At 39.8% G+C, this 24,338-nt stretch overlaps 1 protein-coding gene across 1 annotated transcript in view; it reads left to right on the top strand.

Annotated features, from left to right (window-relative positions):
* The window catches only part of FRMPD4 (FERM and PDZ domain containing 4), a 298,571-nt gene that overhangs the window by 258 nt on the left and 273,975 nt on the right, over nt 1–24,338 (top strand).

Raw genomic sequence — 24,338 nt, forward strand, 5'->3', positions numbered from 1 at the left:
GGGGCAGGGAGGGATGGGGGCTGCCCGGCGGGGGGAGCGCCGCGCCGCTCCCAACTTCTCTGGCAGCGGGGCCAGGGGCTCCTGCCGGGTGGGGCGGCGGGGGCTCGCTGTCCCTGGCATCTGCCCGGGCCGCGCCGATGTCCCTGCGCGGGATGGGTCGTCCCCCTCTCCCTTTCCAAGGGACAATGAACTGCGGCCGCAGTTGGGCGAGAGCGGTGCCCTCCGTGAGACGCCGGCCAGAATGGGCGGCCGGAGTGTTTCTGAAAATGCGAAAGCGCCGACAGGAGCCGGCACCGGGCGCGGTGGCGGTGTTGGAGGGGTGTGTTGGTGCTCGGGGGTGGTGGCCGCGGTGCGGGTGCCGGTCATCTGCGGAGCGGGGGGCGAAGTTCCGAGGAGCGGGCAGCGCCCGGCCGGGCCGCGCCGCCGGGGAGCTCCCGCCCTGCCCCTCCGCTCCGCTCCGCTCCCCGGTACGCGCCCCTCGGGCACACCGGCCCCCCGGGAGCCCTGTTCTCGGACAAGTGGTGAAATCGTCGCCACTCGCATCGTTTCTGAGCGCTGCCCCTCCGCCGTTTCATACGGTGGTGGGTTCAGGGGCGCGAGTGGATTTGGCGTCTCATCCCTAGCTTGTAAGGCTCGTACTTCTTGTGTAAATGTGTGGTTGATTTGTATCATCTTTCTCTATTTCTTTGTTTTCCGAATAAACCTTCTCTTGAATGGCCTCAGAGTTGTGGTCTCAGCCTGTAGTCTGTTGCGTTCGCAGCTGGTTGCCAGGCCTGGACCTGCATAGATAGATCAAGAGGCACAACAGCCCCTGGTACAATGTTCCCACCGTAGTTAAACTGCAGGTAGCCCTTCGCAGTTACACAGGGGATTGTGCTTTATCTCAAAGATGCAATATGAAAGTACTCGAGTGACATTTTTTTTTTCAGGGTTCTGGTGTGGATAATCTTCCTAAAGGATTTAGCTTTGATCACTGTAACTAGGAGTGTTTCAAATTCTTATGATTCACTGGTTCCTACACCATAGTTACCATATCCTTTTCTGTTTGTGAGGCACATATGAGGCAGAAATTGGATGTTGTACAAAAGGAAGAAAGGCTTGTTAAGGAAATAAAAAAGGTGGCTTGCTCCAGTGATGGTCAGATAGGGAGCTTGTCAAAATGACAGATGGTCTGTAGGAACAAATACTGCATGGCTGGAAGTTACAGGAGTGCCACAGGTGCAGGCACTGCCTTTATCCCCCAAAATTCCCACCACTGCACCTGGCTGTGATTATAGCTCTGCTTGTGGCATGCCAGCACAGAAGAGTTGCTGTCATTCAGGCACATCGTTGTCTCATCCTGCTCGCAGCAATTTTACACCATGTGACAGTGACAATACAAGCAGCCCCCTCGGCTTGCCTTGGGTGCTGTGACTGGCTGATACCGCTAGAGCTGCAGCAGCGGGAGCTACAGCGGAAACTTTGAGGAGAGGGAAAATGTGCTCACACAGATAAGGAATAGGTCATCCAGTATGATATTTATTTCCAGGTAACTGAATTGAGTGACCTTCTCCTTTTATTTTGGGGAAATGGTGCTTTAGAAAAGCTCCCAGGTCTTCACGTCACACTTGGTCTAGAATCAAAGGCAGAGAAAGGGATGTGCCATTTGAAATTTTTATTATGTCAGGTGCATGGCAGTTTTTAGATATATGTGTATTGTAAGCTTGGGTCTTTCTTGGTGTGTACAAAATCTGTAGCTTTCTGCATATTTGAAGACAGACCTAAGATTTGTATGTAAGACAAATCACAGAAATCCTTCAGAGGAACTTGAAGGTTCCTTCTGAAATGAAATTCCAAGTTTCAAAGCTTGTATCTGCCTTCATATAAGGATGTGAAATACTTATGGACTGTGTTTATCTGGTAGATTGCAGTAAATGATTCCTGTAGTGAGCTACACTTTTTATTTCTAATTTTATGGTTGTTAAAAGACATAATAGTTTACACAGGACTTGACTTTACTTGCTGTTTCCTAGGTTACAGCCAGGTATCTATTCTAATTTTCTAAGAGCTTCATAAAGAAGACAGGTTCCAGTGTGAACCCCATTTTTAGTCCCTTTGTGCATTTGGGTTGGAAAACTAGTTTGCCCGAAAATACCAATTGTTTCCTATTAGAAGGAAGACCTTTCTGAAGAAAATATTTAACTGAGAATGTGATCTTACAGGCAGATTACCTACAGAAAGTTGTTTTGAACATGGCTGGTGCTGAACTTCTTTTAAATTTTATTTTGTTGTGCATTCAGGTCTTCTCATTTTAAGTTGCAAGTCTTTTGTTACAGTTTTAGTCTGCAGCCTTGATTCTGGGGGCAGTGGCACACCTAAACTCTGTTATACATGACTACATTGGAAGGGATGCTTCCTAAAGTCATGATATGATTTTAATGGATCTGGTAAGAACTTAAATTTTGTCTTGATCAATTAACATATAAAATATTTTATCTGGAATAAGCTTAAGAGTCCTAGAAGGTGGCTACTGGATATAAAAATTTACATAACATAAATAATTTTTTTTATATTTTAATTACCTTTGTGGGGGTTTTATGTGATACCTTTGTGTTTAGGGTCTTTTTGACCCTCTGCTTCTACAATGGCTTCAACAATTGTCCATATTTCCTGGGGGGAAATATGGGCATAATCTGGGAAAGGATTATGTGTGGAAATGATAGAGAATGCCAAACTGGTTTTATGACAAATATCTGGTAATATCTGATCCCTGGTAATCTTGTCCTTTCCTTGACTTAGTAGGTCTGTCACGTTGTGTACTATGCATAAACATACAGTTGTTTCGTGATAAAGTTTCTGTTAATTCTGAAAGTTTGGAGATACCCATCAGACATTGAAAACAAAAATACCATGTGGAAATAGTGATCATACTTTCTCCCATCCCATTTTGGAAATTCACCAATCAGGTAGTGGTCTGGAGTAAATGTTTTGGTATAAATCCTATGGTGTCATCCTCTGGAGGAAAAACCACGAACAAACAACTACCTTTTATTGTAATGAATTTCCAAGTGTAGAGGATGATTGACAAGCCTTGTTTAATGGATCAGTGCTCTGATGTGGAGCTGTACAAGGCAGGTGAATATTCCTGTAGTGTGGGCAGCATAAGCATGTACGGTGTGGTAGCATCTGTAATTTGGGATGGAGGATCAGTGCCGTAGGTGAGGTGCATGGCTGACAGCTGAGGTTGGTTCAGAAGTCTGTCTTGCCTGGTCTTCTCTCTCAGTTGCTTTTAGCAGCTGCTTGGACAAAGAGTAGGAGTGGTGATTTTTGAGCATAGGTATATGCAGTGGAGGAAGGGTGGTGCTGCTGTTCTGAGCATGAAACTATTTTCAGATCAAGGTAAATCTGAGAAAAGGGCACAGTGTCAAGTTTCTAGTCAGTACTGGACAGATGAACTGTGAAACAATAGGTCAGAATAGTGAATAGAGGTTATCAAGAATTTAAGCATGTACTCATAGAATATATTTTTAGCTGGATTTTTTTTTTTTATTGTGAATGACTGTTTTTGTGATGTCTGTTGAGGTCAGTTCTATTTCGGAGCTTTCACAGCAGGAAGTAAAACTTTGATATGGAAAGCTGCTTGTCTGGATATCATCTAAATGTGACTGAGTGAGGCTGTGACCCTCCAGAGCTGGGATGCAAAGCTCCTGTGCCCCTGTTTGTAGCTTTGCCAGATGACACTAAGGACTGAAGGACATGACTGTCTGCATGAGTGGCTGTCAGGTTCTAAGCTGTGGCAATACTGCCGAGGGTAGGGTGGACATCTGTGTCACACAGTTACATTTGTGGGAGAAGTTCTGAGCTCATGGAGTAATTTGTTACCAGAAAGAAAGTCTCCAAGAAACAGGCCTGCAGTATGGGGTAAGAAAGTAGAAATCTCATTGTAGATGTTAGAAGTATAATTAATGGAGAGTTAATCCCAGATAGCAAACAGGAGGATACCAGGAAGATTTAGACCTGCCCTAAATAACGATGCCAGTTTGTTGTATGGGGTAGGTATATTTGTCTTACCTAGATCTTTACTTTTCTGCTCAAGCTTAGCATTGCTATTCATTACCCTTGAGTTTAAATTTATTCCATTAAAATTGGATGTGAATAGCTCATATCCTTGCTTGCCAGGGCCTTGAAACAACAACAAAAAATCCCTTAACCCTGCAAGCTCTTCTTTTCAGAGAACAGTCAAATATGTTTTTTGCTGTGATTATGCTAAACCTGAGGCTGGGTTTCTAACTGAGAAGGAACTTCTTACTAAGTCCTTTTTCACTGAGGTGGAGAAATCTCATATTCTTACCTTTTGTGTTTATCTTTCCATAGCTGGACATCTCTAGTCAGGTAGACTGACTTGGTCTACACAGATGTTTGGACTTTTGGGTTCTTGCTGCCTATAAAAGTGAAAGAAGCCTAAACTGATGTGGAGCTTTGCATTTGTTCTCTCCCTTTCCAGCCTTTGTTATCCTGTGCTCAGTTTTGTTCTCTCCAGATACTGTCTTTAGATGTCCTGGCAGACTGGTGTGAAGGGTTCTCTTCTACATCTGTCCTAAAGTGTAACAGACTAGAAGCTGTGCCTGTATCTTCTGAGTACTAAGCTCTGTTGTGTTTTTGTTTGTTTGTTTTGTTTTGGTTTGTTTGTTTGGGTTTTTTTTGGGTTTTGATTGATTTTTTTTTTTTTTTTGGGAATTAATTTGCTTGACTTCATGGTTTAGTTATTTCTTATGCAGCCAAGCAAATGTATGCATTTAGATTTAAAGTTCTCTAATTAGCCTGTCTGTTTGTTGTTTGTGATTTGTTTTTTCTGGTTTTTTTATTTTTTTATTTTTAATTATTTTTTTATTAATTGAAGATGATTTTGGGATGCTTCTCCATCTTTATCAGAATAGCACCTTTCTTTATCTGTGATTTTCCTTGCCAAGTTTTTATTTTCCTGTGAAGTTTAAAAAAAGCCTACCTTAATAGAGAGACAATTGAAAGTGTGATTAACCTACTGATGCTGTTTTGCATATGATTTTTGGAACAATTTTTATGAGTACTCTTTGAAATGACAATATCGGAGCTTGTAAGTTATTTTCAGTATTTACAAAAGACTCAGTAAGAAAGCCTATGATTATCCTTTTTATGTTCAAAGGAAGTAATTTAATTCCAAAAAGGATTTTATTATACTGGATGATAATTCAAATAACCAATAATTCATTTCAGCCTGTTTCCTTGAGGACTGCATTACATTTAGTGGCACATTTGCCTAGCCACGTTAATGTAGGAGCTCTACCTTATATTTTATTATTTGCCAGTTTTGTTTTGTTAGCTGACACACATAATAAAGACTTATGCTTTAATGTTTGTGATGTTAGTAATGTTGTATGTCATAGTGACTTCAGCAGTTTAGAGATTCATTGAAACCACTCTTTACATTATGAACTGCTGTAAGCTTGTCAAGTGGCCAGTGAATGATGATGCAACTCTGCTAAATGTGTATGTTCTCTATACCAGAAGCAACATTGCCTGCAGAAATTTTTGAGAAAGCGAAGAAAATAAAAGAGAATAAACTCCAAGTAACGCTTTCTTTCTCCTCTTCTACTAATTGATGAAGAAGATGGAATGAAAACTTTGAGAATTGGTGCTTTGATTTAAGAAAAATCAAAATGTGCAGGCTCAATATAATGCTTCTATTTCTCAGAGGATGTCTTTTCTGTTTGCTTTTGGCTTATTTTGAAGGACTTCAATCTGTAATGTAAAATTGTCAATGACATGGCTGAATCAAGAATCTTGGGATAGTTTCTCGTCTAATTGTAGCCTGCACCAATATTCTTATGTGTGCATGCTTAAGTCACTGTTAAAATTTTTACATGGTGTTTTTTTGTGGATTTTTGCCTGGTACCAGGACAAACCTGAGGTGTTTTACAGTCTATGCTTAGTTTTTTGAGGGGGGGGAAGGTTTGCTTGTTCATGGTGTGATTCGATTGGTTTGTTTGTTTATGAGAATCCTGCTTTTCAGCCTGACATATACATGTGAGAAATTCAGTTAAATTGAAACAAATTCTCACCATAGCAGTAGCAAAAATGAGGACATGTTTCCATATTTTGCAGCATTCTAGATCATTATGGAAATGTTCCAAGCTGTTCATAGGGAATACAAACCATGACCTGAAATGAGAGGATAATACACGGTCTCAGCTCCACTCATAATGTGGCTCAGAAGGGGTATTTTACTGCTCTTGAAAGCATTTCCAAGCAGTTATGTCAGATCTGTCACAACTTAGCATCTGACTGATGGGATAAAGAATTGACTAAAGTCATGTAGGAGCCACCACCTCTTATAAAATGAACCATCGTCTGGGAAGGATCTCTAACTGCTGTAGAAAAATAATGCAAAAAATCAAATGTGAGGAAAGGAAAGGTAATTTTGGATTCCAGCCCTACTCTGTCATGCACAAATAGCTTTATTAAATCAGGGAAGACCGTCCAGGTACGTGAATTACTCATTTTCATGACTGTTTGCATATAACCTATTTGGATCCACGTTATGGAAAATTTTGGTGTTGATAAAGTATCAGTGTTTAAATACTATAAGGACATGCTTGAACAGGAATTGACTTCTGACAATGCCAAACTGTATTTAAAGCTGCTTTTTGTAATCATGAATAAAGTGATTAGTTTTGTGACATACCTTGAAGCAATCTGTGAAGTGAAAAGGCTGCACATTTATTGAAGGTATGTTTAAAGACCTTTAAAATAACCAGTGAGACTCTGTTTCCAATAATTATTTCATTGACTGAAATGAAGCAAATAACAATGCCAGCAGTATGAATTTCAGTAAGTAATTGCATTTCAAATCCTGGTGAAGTCCACACTGCTTAAAATCTCAACCTGTAAAAGTACATTAGAGGTAGAGATGTAAAGTACTCCAGGACTCAAAAGTCTCTCTGACCTAAATTAGGACCTGGTGTTGTAGAAGTTTCTACCAGAGTACAGAAACTCCCTTTAATAGGTTGGTTGTTGGCTACAAACTGAGAAATTACTTTTCATTAGTTTTAATAACCAACATTTTTAATGATAATCAAGTTAGTGAGTGGACTTGTCAGGTATCAGTTTTAGGTATGGGAGTGTGGGGAGATAAGGCTCTGCAAAATAGATGGATATCTTGCAAGATATTGAGAACTGCTGGTAAAAAAATATAATTTATGCAGAGAATAGAAAGAAGACAGTGAAGACTAAGAAGGAATATTTCTATGCTAAAGTCAATTTCTATGCTAGAGTCAAATGTTGAGAACAAATCTTCTTATGATCTGGCACTTGATAGAATTTATTTTTGGATTTTGCTGAGATTTTTTAAACTTTAAGAGAAAGACACTTGGGATATTGCAAGATATTATGACTTTATATCTTAGATAATCAAAACAAAAAAGTGTGTATGTGTGTATTGATGAAAATTACTTAGTGATTTACATTAACAATCAAAAAGATGAAAAAGTCTCCCTTCTATTCTTCAGAATTAATTTCTGCATATGTCCTTTCTGTTTGTTTTTGGGGAGTAAGAGAGAAAAGACAATTTTGAAACTAACATTGTTTAAGAAGAAAACATAAAATTGCTATATGTAAAACTTTGCAGTACTGATTGCACCCTATTTAGGGTGAAGGCTTTCATTAAGGTTTGTGCATGATTGAGTTTTAATTGTTCAGATAAACTGCGAGCCTTTCTCATGTAAGTGCTTATATATTTGTTTAAAATACTTCTCTGCATTATGCAGCCCATAAGGTTTTGCTTATGTTGTGTATAGATTTTGCAGTTTCACTGTTTGTTCTTAATCTTGAATTTGTGATTATATTCCTCTGGATTTGGCAGTACTCATATGTTTGGAAAGCAAAATGCCCATTATTCTGAGTGCTAAATGCTACCAGGGGTACTAACAGTTGCACCAGCCATGTAAAACAAGCCAGGCATGTGTTACAAGTCCGAGCTGCCTTATTTCACTTGTGCTCTGTGTTTGACTGAAATAGAGCAGGAGAGAACTGGAGAAGAAATCTGGAAATATTCCATATCTAAGCAGATTTGTAGAGGCAGGATGCTTCATTACCTGAATGCCTGAATGATGGCACTGACTTTGACTTGCTCTAAATGAGGCTGTGACAAGCCTTGAGGCATCTGTGGCAGGAGCCTTGAGACAGCAGAGATTGCAACTGCACAGAAGAGCCTGCTCCAGCAGGGCTAAGATTCAGACTTTGGGGTTGGAACTAGATGATCTTCAACGTCCTTTCTGATCCAAATCACTCTATGAGCCTATGATTTTTCTTTGCTTGTGATGTTAGACCTTTATCCCACCAAAAAAAAAAAAAAAAAAAAAAAAAAAAAGAGGGTTATGTATGGCATTATTGTCAAGGCCTTACCCCCTCTAGGAAGGGGCGGACTGTCTGTTTAACACCGCAGTATGTAACAGGTTGTGCAGCTTTACCATAGAAAAGACAACTTTTGTTTTGACTGTACAATGTGGCTGATAAATCAAAATGCAGTACATTTGTTCAGGTAGAAATTATCAAATCTCGTGATTTTTTTACTGGCATTAGGTTTTGGATCACATGAAAGTTGCTATTTAAAGCCATCTCCTTTTCTCGTTTTTAATTTTTTGACTTCTTGTAAACCTCAGATGATGTTAATCGAATTTTTAATTTTCATCTTTGAAGAATTTTTTTTCCCAGTGGGGGAGGCAGACAGTTTTCTCATGAAGCTGGCTATCTGACTAGGTCTTAGCTTTGCATAATGTATTGTGTGTTACCTGTCATGTTTACAAGGAGTGCCTTCTCCTCTGTCAGGGCACACAGTGAAGGGGGACAGAGAAAAACTGCACGTGGGGAATGATCTGTACTTGACTGTTCTGCTTTGAAAGCAGGATGAGTATGGGCTCCAGTGTGTAATAGGGGAGGAATGGCAAAGGTAGGAAGAGAGAAATTGGAGAAAAGAATTTAATGAATGTTCTATTGGATGGGGACTAATTTGCCTTGAGTGAATTGAACTAATTGTTCAAGACTAGCTGCTGGTTGAATTAATTGGTGAGATGTGCTGTAATCTGTGTGACTGCTGTTTTAAAAAAGGGAAGAATTCACTCCAACACTGGAACAGAAACAACTTTTTTTGGTTTCTAAGGTCTTGAGTTTCTTCTTGAAAGTCTTTATTTTTCTAAGAGGTTTCTGGTGATTAAGCTTGAACTAACTCAACACATGAAATAAGAAAGTAGTCCTTCACTCCCTGTGTATTTTCTGTCTCAGAGACCCAATAATCAGGATGGTGGCTTTTCTCAGGGTGAAACTCAACCCCTGCATTGGTTCACTGGTGAGCCCTGTGATGTCCCCCTCTTTGACTGCAGATAACTCCACTGCAAAACCTGTAGTTCTTGGGGAATATGTTTGTTTCATTTTGGTTTAATAAAAGTCAAAAAAACCACAAAGCATTTAGCTCTTTTTGTTTTTAAATTTTTTTTTAATTGGTATGGGGAAGACCTAGGACTACGCCCTAGTACTCTGAGGCACTTTGAGAGGGCTCTTCAGTAATATGATCAGCCTCATGTAACATCTGCTGGCAGAAGACCTAATGAGGCTGTGGGGTCTGATTTCCACTTTCTTTTGCTTTTCAGTTTCCTCATTTTGTCCCCTGCAGCCCTTTGTGTCTCATACCATGGTGAGCAACTTGAGGGACTAAAGCCACTAGAAAACTGGTTTTGGCTTATTTCATTTCTGCTAGTGTAGATAACTAAATGGGCTTGGCAGAAGTGATTGAAGCATGTTGTCTTGGGCAGCGAGGTGGAGAGGGGGAGTGGAACTTCTGGTGTATGCTGAGCTCTGTTACATTGCACCCCATTTAGTGGTGGGTGCAGCTGTGGGAGAGAGAGCATGGGGATGAAACCTTTCTTCAGGTACCTCTGGGAACTGAGAAGTGGGGAGGCTGCATATGAGCAAACCTGAGGGGGAAGAGTTTCTGCAAAAGATGGCTTGGAGAGAGGAGATGCTGCTTCAGCCCCTCCAAAATTCCTCAGATCTTTCCTAGTTCCTCCTGCTTCCCTGTCTTTTCCTGCCTTTGAAGCCTCTTCTGCTGCCTTCAATTGACTTGCCTTTGCTTGGGCCCTTGGGAAACCACGTGCAGGTTCTGTGTGCTAAATGCAGGTTTGTGTATCTCACACATCCTGATATATCAAGGTATTGCACCCTTGCTGCCATGCAGTCTAAAGAGACTGGCTTCCTGATGTTTTTAAAAGCAGATTTCTAATAATATTTTTGCTTTATTAGGCAGCAGAGAAGTGTGGTTGTCCAAGGGATTAATTTTCCTAGATTGCTTGTAGAAAGTGAACTATCCAGGATAAATGAGAGGTTGTTTAAATTTTTTTGCTTATCTTTTAATAATGAACATGTGTTCATTCCTAGCAGAAAGTTTGCAGTTATACCCTTTCCATGCACATATTTTCCAGGTTCTAGAAGCTGTCTGAAGAGATAAAAGGTTTCTTTCAAATGCTCTATTTCTGAAATTGGAAAGAACATCTTACAGAAGCAAGTATAGTGTGCTACTTCTGAGACCACAGAAAAATAACTGGAGAGTATTAATGTCTTGCTTTTCAAATGTTCTTGATTTTTAAACTGGAAGTGGGAGTTTTATAGGTGCATAAGTAGCCTGGATTTTTAATTATGCTTTGAACCATGTGGCTTTCTCATTTTTAGCAACAGCAGTAGTAAACTTTGAGGAGTTTCCATGCAGTAATTTTTCTCTTCCTTCTGTATCTTCTGTCATTCCTTATAGATATATGGCACTTCATCAGCCCCCTTCCTTGTTGATCACTTTCACCCTTAGGAATGTCTATCCATCAACTCTGTCACATCATTGAATATGTCGTCTAAAAAAGGTGGTGGTTATGGGGATCTTGAAGGATACATCTAAAGGAGAACTCTAAAAAGCCTCACAACAAATGATTCCAAAGAAAAAAATTAATTGAGAGCTACTAAAGCTCTTTTATCTTGGGTGTTTTGTTGTAAAAAAAAAAAAAAAAAAAAAAAAAAAAAAAAAAAAAATATATATATATATATATATATATATATATATATATATATATATATATAGTATATCAAAAGAAGTACTCTCAGGTTGCACAACTAAAAATACTGTAGCTTTTACGCTTTTTTTCCTAGGTGGCTAACATCATGCATCTGCATGACTTACAGTTAGCATGCCTTACAGGAGACCACTTTATAAGTAACAGCCTTAGAATATGAACAGTAGAATACAAGTCTGTTTTTCTTTAGTTGACATGTTTGAATGAAAAACTTCTAATGTCTTTATTTTTTGATGCTGAATATATTGCATATTTGTTTACTGATACAAAGGTGTGTTCTTTGGCAGCAACATATTGATTATTTTTCTTTTCTTTTGATGGCTTTAATAGGCATTAAGGTCCTGTGAATATCTTATTGAGACAGGGGTGTTCTGAAATGGCACTGGGGAAAGCTGGCAGGTTTTTTGCCCTTGCCACTTGTTTCCATAGTTGTCCTGTTAAATTCAAGTTGTCCATGGTGTCTGGGTGTGCTACTTGGTGTTATGACTGTTTAATAGATTTTAATAGTAGCCTGCTATGTAAAGGGTAAAGGATGAAATTCACTCTTCCAGATGTCACTGCAAGCCTCCTCCTTACTCTCAGCTAAAGTACTTTGTATTTCTTTAATGGCAGAATGTTAATTTGCTTTTTGTTTTGTTTTCTAAAGCTTATCCAAATCACAGTGTTCTTTAGCCTTGCAGTGACTGGACAAATGTATGTTTTTGGAAGTGTTTCCCTTTCCCTTTTGTAAGTGTTTCCCATGTTCTTTAGCCATTAATGTCAGAGTTCATCCCATTTTCTCATATAAAGTGCTGCTTCTAAAAAAGAGAAATTCTGTTTTCATATTAAATGTTTAAAACGTTTCTTTCATTGGAGAAGGTAAAGCAGCATTAGTTTCATTTTTTTTCCAAGCGGTTCATAGTTCAGTGCTGCAATGAACAGCTTTCCAATTAGAGGACACAATACCTGTTCTACTGGGTGTTATTTCAAAATGGCTGAAATTTATTTTGGCTGCATAAAATGTTACCAGCAATATTTCTATATTTATTTACCAGGCTGTAATTATAAGAACTGACATTTAATCTACTCAGTGTTCAAAATATTATTTTTTTTTCTTCTACAAATGTGATGGTAAGCAGAAAACTGTCTCTCAATTTCTGTGATATGGTTTGCTGTTTTGGTTCTTTCCCCCATCCCCCTCCACTCAGTTTCCAACTCAAGCAGCTTTCTTCTTCTAGTTCCCCCCCTTTCACAGTCAGTACTTAATGCTGACTCACCAGTTGTCGTGATTGGACTGCTTGGCACTGTTGGCAAGAGCACAGGCATGTGTGTGTGGGCACTCTGACCACAATAAAGACACTTGCTTGATCCAAATCTTTTTTTTTAATAATTAGTTCAGTATTCTAACTTTTAAGGGTGTTGGGGGAATAGGTGGTTTAGGCTTTCATTTATACTTATGTTCAGAGGAGAACAGTTCTGAGCATTAGACAGCAAATTCATGGTGATTCTGCCTTTAATTAACAGTGATAGGAAGCTGTGAAGTTTGTTTAGTGTTATATGAAACCATAAGGAAATTTTACTCTTGTTTTTGTGTGGTCTTTGCAAAAGCTGAGTAAGAACAGCAGGGCTACTTCATTTCTCACATACGTGCAATCATTTTATTCTGTCTTTGTCATTTCTTCTTTCTGATCTGAGTGGCACAGATCTTATAACTAAAATGCAGTGGATTTTTCTCCTTCCAGCCAGACTGTGCACGCTGCATAGGCCAAATAACCCTGTGTACAGCATCTCTTTGCTCAGTAAATAACAATGCAACTTGAGTCGCAGCCAAAACTTTCTTTGCAGGCTTAACTGTTGCTCTAATTTCATCTGGTTGGACCTGCCCATCCTAGGTGCCAGTTCTGTGTGTCTGACCAGCCCCAACTGCCCCAAGCGCCTGAGAGCAGTAAATGAAGAACCCTCAGTGCAGAGCTGCAGCCTCTGCTGCTGTCAGGTTGGGTGAGGGAAGGAAACCTGAATATCTTATAAATATAAATACATATCTCGTGTCTGCTTCCCTGCGCTGATGGAGTGCTTCTGAATGTGACGGTTCCCAGCCTTGGCAGACTCTTCAGCAGGGAGTCTATAAAATAATAATTTAAGTTATTATTACATTTGATATATTAATAATATGTTTTTATAAAATAAAATTTATATTTTTAGTATATAAAAATATAATTTGTATTGCACTAGGAGATGACAGGATCTATTCTTCAAACTTGCAGACTTAGTCCAGCAACCATTTTGAGTAATTTGCTGGTGTTAATAATGATGAAGGAGTTGCATGTTTGGTGGTTTAGGGGTCTGTAAATACATCATTGTGTACACATGCCCTCTCAGCTTACTGTACAGCTCCTATAAAATATCTGTTGAGAGTCTTTGGTATATAAATGTACAGTCATTTTGAAGGCAGAGATCACGGCTTTCCATTCTCAAGTTAGACTTTCATAAATTAGACCTGTTTTATTGAAAGTTGTGGTTGTTTCACAGTAGAAGAAAAAACTACTATTTCACCTCTGAGAAAAGTATTTCTGCAGTTTAGTGCCTGGTGACTTGTTTAGCATTTTTTGACGTTTATCAACACATACAAATACTTAGTCATAAGGGTGGTGGTCAACTGGAAGGAAAACTTAACTGTGTAATGACCAGGCACTGGGCTCAATGGCTCAGATTGGATCAGATCACAGAATTAAACTGTCACCTGGTAAAACATGGGAGAGAATTTTGTTCCAGAAAAAGCAACTAGTTCTAATTGTCTGGTTTGTTGTGTTTTTCTTTTTATTTCATGATTGTGCGGTGGGATAAAACCCCAACAATTAAAGAAAATTTTTATTTTTATTTTTATTTTTACCTCTTAGAAAGAACTGGAGTTTGGTATCTGGTAGTCTGTAAGCTAATGAATACTGAACTTCCACATGAGAATGTAAAAAATTCAAGCTGGTTTTTGAAATTTAAGGCCACCTTTGGCATTTCATTATGCCAGGTAGATATTGAACATTAAGAATTTTCTAAAGGACATGCTATTTCCATGTGGAATTTTTCTAAAATATGCCTTTGTAGTGCATAATTAAAAATACCCATGATCAAATTAAAAATGCACTTTTTACATTTAGATTTTAAAACTGTCTGCTTTCCTCTGCCCCATGTTCCTATAGTGATTCTCATTGATTGCAGTGGCACTTGGTGGTGGCAGAAAAGTGCATCACCTGCAGTCAAGATCACTTTCTGCTGGATTGAGCCAGGAGTCTACTCCCTTGGATAGGAACTCCAAAAATATTACTGGTAGACTTTTTTCTTTTCCCTGCTTCCTTTCTTCTTTTTTCCCAGCTGATTTTTACTTAAACAGTTCAGAAAATCAGGAGAAATACTTTTGCTGAGAATGTTTAGTATGACATGTCTGTCTGATGCCTTAAGTTTTAGCTTTCATATTTTCCAGATTCTGTACCGCATTATTATATAACTCTGAACTTCATATAAAGTGTTAGCAAGTTCTCTTCACAGTTGAGTTAGACAAAACAATCCTTTTCCAGCCTGAGAACCAAGGACACTCTTGCAGCTTCAGGCCCAAAAATATAAACAACAGGGAACTGAGGAGAGCAATCTGGGAGGATGGAACTTCATAACCTGGAGCTGTCATTAGACAATTAACCCCAATATGTAATTGGACTAAAATTTATAAAAGTGTGATACTCGTGATGTGTCATCCATCTTGGGTGTAGCCTCGACCAGGCTCTTGTACTGCCCAAGGTGTATCCTTTGAAGGCCTTTTTAATAAAAACCTACTTTGTTCCTTTAACACTCTCTGGCATCTCTAGGCTAGGTAGCCTCTCAAGGCATCACTCAGTAGTTTGGAGGTAGCTTTCAATCCATGTTCCTGGGTTGTAACTTCTTCACAATTTGCAAAATGAACCCTTATATTTTCCTGAGTTACCTGTAGGAAACCCATCAGCATTCAATGGTAGGCTCTAAAACCAGTGTTCTGTTCGTCCAAGGGATAGACTTGGCAGTTTTTAAAAGAATTGCCTAATTTCCAGTGTAATGAGGGATAGATTTGAAGATCTGATAAGATAATCCACGCTCACCTGGAACATTGCATGTAGTTTCAGATACTGTTTTAAAAAAATGCTGGAGGATAGGAAGAACTTCCACATGCTGGTGAATATTTGGGAACTGATGAAAAAGGAAGACTTTCTTAGAGATACACAAAACTAAATTTTCAGGTGAGGTGAAGCAGGGGTTTGATATTTACCCTTATTTCATCAAAAACTTTGGATCTCCAGAGCAGTTAAAAAAAAAAAAGGGGGGGGGGGGCAGGAAGAAAAGACAAAACAGACTTAAGAGGGAGAAGTTTTGTGAAACAATGTGTGCATCCAAAATGAAGGCCTGTTCAGTAGTTGTGCTCTTTGCAAGCCTTAAATAACATCAAGAGCTGGATTTTTCTGGAATGTTATAGTCTGATTTAGCCTAAAATGTGTTAGAATCTGCATTTTCGTGGCATGTAACTTCTGGCTGATGAAATAAGCCAAGAAGTTTCAAAGGTCAGTTTGCTACAGATTTCATCTGTATTTGGCCTTAGTATGGAGAAGGCGTCATGAGGAGTAGCATTTTGGAAAATGTTCTATTGTATTTGTTGGCATAACATATTGCTACTGCAAAGAAAACACAAGCCTTAAGCTTTCCTATGCTTCATTGGGAAAAGTGTCTTCTCACCCATCTTCCATGGGCTGCACAGCATAGCACTTAATTCTTAGTATAAACCGTGATTTAGAGGGATATTTTGAATGTGGCAATCTGTATATATTGGTAAAAACAAAATTGAATTCCATCACCATTTTTCCACTTGGAGAGGCTAAACAGTAAATAAAGTGGTGAGAATCTGGAAGATACGTCGTTGGTCAGCTGATGAGTTTATTGGTAAATTAAATTATGATGATTTATGTTTAGACTTCTCCAGGGTTTTGGGGTTTTTTTCAGTAGTTTACATGTTCACTTGTCTACAGGAATTGTAGAATAAATAAAAAAATATGGAGGGCAAGAGATAATCTACCAACTCTTGAGTGTCCCTACATTTTCTAGTTGGTATATAAAAGTGAACTGCTGTTACCTAGTTTCACGTACATTAACTTCTGTGAGAGTTTATAAGCAGCATTTCTGAAGCTGTCTACAGACCATGCAGAGTCACTGAACAAATCATTCCAGAAACTAAAAAGGCTGGATGCCAAATGAGATTTGATAGCTGCTGAGGCAAGTGTGTAGGTGAACTATAGAGCCCATTGGCAATGTTGTGATATAATCTAAAATTTTGGTGACCTTCAAAAGCTACAGAAGACTCCAGGTAACTTTGTTATCACAAAAAGAAGCATCCTTAGGTATGAAAATTTACACCACGTTCCTGAAGCTATTGAGTGTTCCAGACCAGTTGATGTTGGCTAATACAGAATACCAGATGTCCCTGATGAGCAGATCTGGGAAACCATTTGGCAGTAGCTAGTAGAAAATATCATTAGGCACAATGGTGTTGCAGAATTTCTGCCCTTCTTTGGATTTTGTGCATTTCATATCCCCTCTGAAGGCTGGAGATCTGAGCCAACATCTGTCGCTCCTGACTACCAGGCATTAGGATGTTCCAGGAAGAAAGAATTCCTACACAAATACAAGAATGAAAATGGAGTAGTGAAGAATATAATATCTGACTGTTAAGTAGTTGTAATTAGCTGCCTTGGAAAGGGACTCCTTCGATTCCAATCCCTTTTCCTGGGCTTATCTAGGGCTTTTATTCTTTCATTCTAACACAGACATGCAGAGCAGAGATGAGACTTAGGGCTCCCAAAAGCCAGCAGCTTCTGCAGCTTCTCTTCATCTCATTCCATTAACCATTTCCAAGTTATTCTTATATATAAAGGTACCTAGACGATGTTCTTCTCTTCTGTACTCAACTTTGTCTCTGTTTAGTCCCACTTTGTAGCATATATCCCACATGTTCCTGAGAAAAATGTAGATTATTTTACTTCTGTTTTCATTCAGACTTAACATTTCTTCAAATATTTTATTAGAGGATAGTCACAAATTTTCACTTCGTTGTAAAATAAGGCCAGATAAAGCATTCCAAATCCAGCAAGACTCCAAAGAACATGTATTTTGACAACTTCTACCAAAATGACTTAAGAGGTCTGTGCTACTGGCAACTACAGTTTTCTCAAAATAGGCCTCCACTGCAGTGCAACATTATGCTGGAACAGTCAGCTATGGTGCAGTTGGCTTTTCCTCCCCCTTCCTTTTCCTGGACTTCATTGATGCCAAAGGCAGTACCGCTAAATAACCTAATTTCTTATTTTTATTATGAAAATAAATATATAAATGATTAAAATGTGTTCTAAGCCTGAAAAATGAAAGCCTCTTACGCCAGACATATCCAAATATGAGCCTTTAATGTCACTGGGTTTTTTCCTTGTGGAAGGTGCTGGACTCTGTGTTCTGTTACACGTGATGGTTTTCCAAAGCTAAAATTAACATCAGGATAGGCTTAAAAAATTAGCTGGAAGCTATTTTTGTGCCGTCCTTGGAAGTTGCGCACTTGCTGTTTTGTGTTGAGCAGTGGAATAATATAAATCACTCTCACGAGAACCGATCTGGGTTATTTCGGTAGCGTGTTCCACCGCAGCAGGTGGTAGCGTGCGGGCTGTGAATGCTTTCTTTGTGGCTCTGCGTTGTTTTTTGGGGAGGAGGGACTGCAGATGGTGGTGGCTGTGTTGGGGTGGTCTCCATGTCACCCTACTGTGCTTGTGCCTTGTGCTCGTGAAGCCAGAAGAGGGAGCACAAATGAAGACCTTGTTTCTAAGATGTGACTTAGCTCCATCAGGCAGATCCCAAGCCATGGAAATGCTGAGGTCACACGAGTTAATTCAGGGTGCCTTGCTCTTTTGGATTGCATGTGAATAAAGAATGAGAAATATAAGCCTGATGTGGGCTCCAAAAGCGAGGAAAGAAACAGAAGTGAAAAGACTAGGAAAAACTGTGCTTGGCATGAGGACTTTTAAAGTAAAAACAAATTGTGGTTTGCTATTTAAAGTTAGCCAGTGTATTTGTTTTGTAAGACCAGTGGTGCTTTTCATGAATCAAGAAGAATATTGTGTGTTGCTGTGTAGACCGGATATGTTGGATAGTTGAGACTCATGCTTTCTACAGCTTTTTCAAATGTAGTTTATTAAATACATCAGTTGTGTCTTGTTGTCCGTCGTACAGCATGTTCCTATGGTCTTTCTTGGTTTTTTATAGGCATGCTGATTTGTAGGATTGCTAGTTTGCAAATATATATAAATTTATATGCACTTTGACAAATTATGTATTTTTAATGATAATTGCAAACATTGTGTGATGAGCAAAGGTAGTATTGAAACTAATCACTAATGGCAACTATGTAAGGAGATGGAGGTGTTGATTAAATTTTGCAAATTGGTCTCCTTTATGGCAATAGCTATTTTGGTTGCAAAGTCTTGTTGACAGATGTGCAACCGCTTCCCACTCAAATTAGGAGACTTTTCAAGAGTGTAGTCTTCTCCTAAGTGAGACTTAGCTTTTACTGCATTTGCTTGAGGAGCGTGATACATGATATTTTGAAAAGAATAATTTAAAAAGCCCCTGCAATCTTATTAGCGTCTTGCGTTCTTTTTTTTCTTCCTTTTTTTTCTTTGTTTTGTTTTTTAGTTTATTGTTGGGATAGAACTCCAAATTTCACGTCTGCATCTATTTGCTTTATTTCTTTAGATGTGCTATTTCCAGTGTTATGCTCATAGACTTAACAAGCTAATCTGGGAGACTAAAACAGAACTGTCATTTTGAAGCTACTTAGCTGAAGTCTCTTTGAAATCAGTGTAGAAAGCTCCAGGACTATTTTTGTTCCCTTTTAAAATTTTAGAGGAGATGTATTGACGTGTTTTGTTATGCTGTTAGTGGTCCCTAGAAGAGCTATTACAGAAATGCTGCCTCTTTAAAGTTCCCCTAGGGATTAGACCCCAAATGGACATGATTTATATTTAGGGACCACAGTGGTCTGAAGGCCGACTTGGGGCAACTCCAGAATGCCCCTTTTCTTGTGACAATTGTTTCTTAAACTGTGTAATACTGAATTTAGTGAAAGTATTTTAGTTCTTAAGTGAGGAAAGATGGCCCATTAGAACTGTAGTCCATGACAACATTGCACAATAAAATAGAAAGGCACCGCAAAATTAGGAGTGCTAGCATAATTCCACTTTCTTGATACAGCTTGTTTACTGTTGCTCACAGAAGCTTCCAGGACTGTGGAGTATTTATATGTGCTCTGCCCTATAAAAGCCATGTTCCCACAGTGTGGTCATCTCCTCTTCCTGTCTGCTTGGATTGCTCTATCAGAGATGAAGGAGGAGGTGATTGAAGCCATTTCTGTTTGTTTGTTTTCCCATTTCCCCTTGAAGAAGACTGAGACTATGAAAGATCTGTGGTGAGCTGCCACTCCTCCTTCAGGATTCCTTAACCCAAGGTCCTCATCATATAAGCTCTTTGAAGTTCACATGTCAGGAAGCATTTGATCATCCGTATAGCAAAAAAGTGCTAAACTAATGACAGCAAGCACTAGTGACACAGCGTAATTTCACATTCTTTAGCAAGGAAATTAAATGCATGATAAATCAGATTATTGTCACACTGGCTGTGCTTGTGCTATACATCACTTTTTAGAATAGTGGGATTATAGAGTCATAGAATATGCTGAGTTAGAAGAGACCTATCAGGATCATCAGGTCCAGCTTCCTGCCCTGCACAGTCACACCACATGCCTGAGAGCATTGTCTGAATACTTTTTGAACTCTGTCAGGCTTTAAAAGCCTGTTCCATTGCTCAAACATACTTTGGGTGAAAATCCTTTTCCTGACATCCAACCTAAATCTCCCCCAACTCAGCTGCATGCTGTTCCCTGAAAGCCTGTCACTGGTCACAAGAGTGAAGAGATTGGTACCTGCCCCTCTGCTACCCCTCGTGAGGATGTTGACAACCACAATGAGGCCTTCCCTCAGCCTCCTCTTCTCCAGGCTGGACAGAACAAATGGCCTCAGTTTTTCCTCATACTGCTTCCACTCAAGGCCCTTCACCATCCTTATGGTCTTCCTTTGCTCTGTCTCCAATAGCTTGATGGGTTTTTTTTTTATATTATGATGGCCAAAACTGCCCCAAACACTCGAGATGAGGCTGCCCCAGTTCAGAGCAGAGGGGACAATCTCCTCCCTTGCCTGGCTGGTGATGCTGTGCCTGATGCCCCCCAGGACAGGGTGGACCCTCCTGGCTGGCTCATGTTCAGTGCTGCTCACGTTCAACTTCCCATCAACCAGGACCCCCAGGTCCCTTTTCATGGCTCTGCTCTCCAGCCTCTCATTTTCTAGTTTATACACACAAACAGGGTTTCCCCATCCCAGATATGGAATTCAGCACTTTCCCTTGTTAAACTTGGTTGGTGATTGCCCATGATATGGTCATATGCCCATCATTGTCTTCCATATGGTTGGTGATGGCCAATTTTTTGAGGTCTGTCTGCAGGGCATCTCTGCCCTAGTTTTGGTTGGAAGGGACTGTTAAAAGTCATCTAGGCAAACCCCCCTGCAATCAGCAGGGACATCTTTAACTAGAACAGGTTGCTCAGAGCTGTGTCCAACCTGACAAAGAATGTGTCCTTGGATTTTGTCTTAGAAGATCCAGAAGATAGCTTTCAAGTTTGTGCAGTGTGATGGTACCTTCAAAATACTGTTTTAGAGGTATCTTCAGCTATGTAATAACATGTTTTGTTTATGAGAATTTATAGCTGTCAAGGTTCGTTGAATTAGAAGGGATAATCGATGAGCTGCCAGTTTTAGGGTGAGCTCTGGCTCCCATCTTGTCACAGTGTACTTGCAGCTCCAAGTGCTTCTTGAGGGATCTTAAAGGCAAATCCTGGTGTTTCTCAAGCCAAAAGATAAGAATGATGCATGAGAGGGACAGTGGATTTTCTACACTCCTTGCCCCTTTTCTTTCCAGTGTTTTCTGAGAGAAGAGAGTTGCCCATTCATCTTGGTCTTAAGGCATCCAAGCGAGGATTCTCGGAGGAGCAGTAGATCATGTGGATGATGCAACTGTTTGGTCTGCTTATAGGAGAAAATCCTGTGAACTTTTGTTGTCTCTGCTTGAATATATGATGAATGGAAAGGGTTCTGAAAGCTAACAAAACTGCTGACTAAACCATAAACTAGAAATGTACTACCTATACAGAGAAAAAGTGTGCAGTATTATATCTGGGCACTGTGTTCATGTGCTTTCCTGTCTTGATTTACTCCATTTGTCCACCAGCAGCCTTGTCCCTGTTTGTTTTGAGGGCCTCTCCTGATCACCTCATGTTTTTAAAAATGGCAGGTTCTTGGATTTTAAAGATCAGCGTGTAGGTAAGTTCAGCTGTTCCTGAGCTGCGGCTTTTATACTATGCTATATATTGATAAAACAGTTCTTTCAGGGTGACGTGTTCTTGGAGCAAGTTAACAAAAAGTTTTAAAATAGTTGCTGGATGTTGTCTTTCAGTTGCAGCTGAAGAAGGCACTGGTGCCTGTATGGCCCGAAATTGCTCGAGGTTGTTGGGCCTTTATAATCAGTGCCAGAATCAGCACTTGTGTGCCCTTTTCCTTTGACCTCCACTGGTCAAAATGATTTGGGTGATTCTATGCCATTTGAAAAATAATTCTTTTCTTACTTAATTACTACAGTGAAACCAGCAGACTTGGAGGGATTTTCTGGAGAATGAGGATGCAGAAAGATGGGTAAGATTTTGTAAATCTCACATAGATCTCCTTTGCAGAGACAGATCTGGTAGGCTTTTTCAGGGAAGGAAGGAGTTGAGTTGTTGTTCCCCTCAGCTGGTTCAGCTTGAAGCTCAAGAAGAGCTTTTATTTGTTAGTCCTGTTTGCGGTATGCAAAGCAGCACGAGTATTTTATTTAAACCATTTTCCTGAGAATCTGCAGCATTATTTTCATTCTCATCTTCACAGAACAATGGCCAAGTTTATGTGCTCTAAATTTAAGTTCTGTGCTTTCTCCAGCTCTGAGTTGAAAACTGAATATGCGCCTTAAGGATCTATTGTTTGCTTCTCAATCTTATTTTTTACAGTTAATAGCACTTAGTTGAAAACAATTCAGAACTTGCCTGGGAAAATAGCTTGATGTTATGAAAAAGCTAGGAGTCCACTAGAGATCTTGCTGGAAGAGCAACAAGGAAAGAGTACTGAGGACATTAGAGAAGGCATTAATTAAGTGCATGCAGAAAATCATGTGGTTTATATGGATCAGTATTCAAAGTGCTTGGTTTTTTGTTAGGTTTTGTGGGTTTTTTTCTTCCTAAGTATGTCTAGTAGCAACATCAGCTATAAGCAGGTAGAAACTGGACTTAAGGACTGAGTTAGGAGGAGAACTGAGGAGGAGATAGCAAAGCAAGTGGAAATGATGAGGAGATAGAGGAAAATGGGCAGTGGGAAGAAAAATGAAATCACTTATCTTTAGAAATAGTACACCTGTTCGTGTCCCACTTGTACTTACTGGTAGCAACTTCTGAAACCAACTGCTATAAATCACATGAACTGCAAAGGTTATGAGAAATTGTTCCAATCATTACAAACCTTCCTTGTGAGATCTTGCCTCGGAAATACTCCTAGGCAGAGTACTGGGGAGATGTACTTGTTTGTACACATTTTTACTACCACTTTAAGAAGAAATCCTGGCAAAGCCTGAAAGAAGACTAATTACAGCTTTGCAGTCAGGGTCTTAATATGGTTGTGGATGACATTGCCTTTTGTTTTGGGAGCAAAAAATAGATGTTAGTGTGAAGCAAGAAGCAGGGACTGCATTGTTAAAATGACTCTTAAATTATTACTTCAAGAATGTCACTTGCTGGTGATTCAGGATACAGTGATGACAGGGGAGGGTTATTCCTGATGGATGCAAAAGATTAAACAGCATGCAGAAGAAATGAGAGAAATAAATGTGTGTTTGGGAGAGAAACAGGAGGAACAGAATGAGTGTTTAAAGAGAATGAGAGAAAAATCAACCCGTTCCTCAGTTTTGAGGCCAAATTGGCACCCCCTTGACTCATTAAATTGTTCTTTTGAATCTAGAAATTGCCTTTACAAAGTGTCACCTCATCAAACAGCAGAGCATCCTTAAGAGAGAGGGAGGTCAGGGCCAGCAAATTATAAGCAGAAGCCGTAGCTATTTTAGTTCTGCTCATTCAGTGTAGCTTTAAGTTGGAGACTTAATTAATCATCTTTGTGTTTGCTGACGTTTGTATATATGCTGTATTGCCATTCTTATTTGGCATCAAGCAGCAGGATGGTCACTTAATGTTAGTGTGTACAGAATCACTGAATAGCTGAGGCTGGAATGTACCTCTGGATGCCATCAGGTCCAATGCCCATCTCAGGGAATGTCTGGTTTGGTTTAGAATATCTCCAAGGGTAGAACTCCACAAACTCAGTGGGCAACCTGAGCCAGTGTTCAGCTACCCTCATTGTAAGAAAATATTTTCTTTAGTCAAATGAAGTGTCCTGTATTTAAATTTGTGCCCTTTTCTCCTTGTCCTGTCACTGGGACACACCAAGGAAAGCCTGGCTTTGTCTTTTTTACTCTCCCTAGCAGGTATTTATACATCTTGATAAGCCTTCTCCTTTCCAGGCTGAGCTCTGTTTGTCAGATGTTCTTAATCATCTTTTGGACTTGCTTCAGCATGTCCATACCTCTTTTGCACTGGGGAGCCAAGAGTTGGACCCAGCACTCCACATGAACCTCACTGGGAACGATGCCCTCCCTCAACCCACCGGTGTCACTCTTCCCAGTTTAGCTGGAATGTAGACAGTTCTGTAAGCTGAAGTATTTTATGAGGCCTTTGAGAGCTTTCAACTTAGAATTGTTGTGGCATCAGCCATGGGTGCTGTGAGGTGCTGGTTTCCCTTGGTTTTGTTTCCCTGCTGCTCCTCAGGTAGCTGAGAGAGGGCACCAGCCTGTGGCTGCAGCTTCTTGGTGTGCTCAGCTGCCTACAGGGCATCACCTGGGTCTTGTCTTTGGAAAAGGGTTCTGGAGAGTGTGGAGGGGAAGGATATCGGGGATCTGGGGGAGGTGAGGCACAGGTGACAGTGCTGTGGAGTGAAGGACTTGCCTGAC

Source organism: Prinia subflava, chromosome 3, assembly GCF_021018805.1.
Source record: "Prinia subflava isolate CZ2003 ecotype Zambia chromosome 3, Cam_Psub_1.2, whole genome shotgun sequence".
Taxonomy (NCBI): domain Eukaryota; kingdom Metazoa; phylum Chordata; class Aves; order Passeriformes; family Cisticolidae; genus Prinia; species Prinia subflava.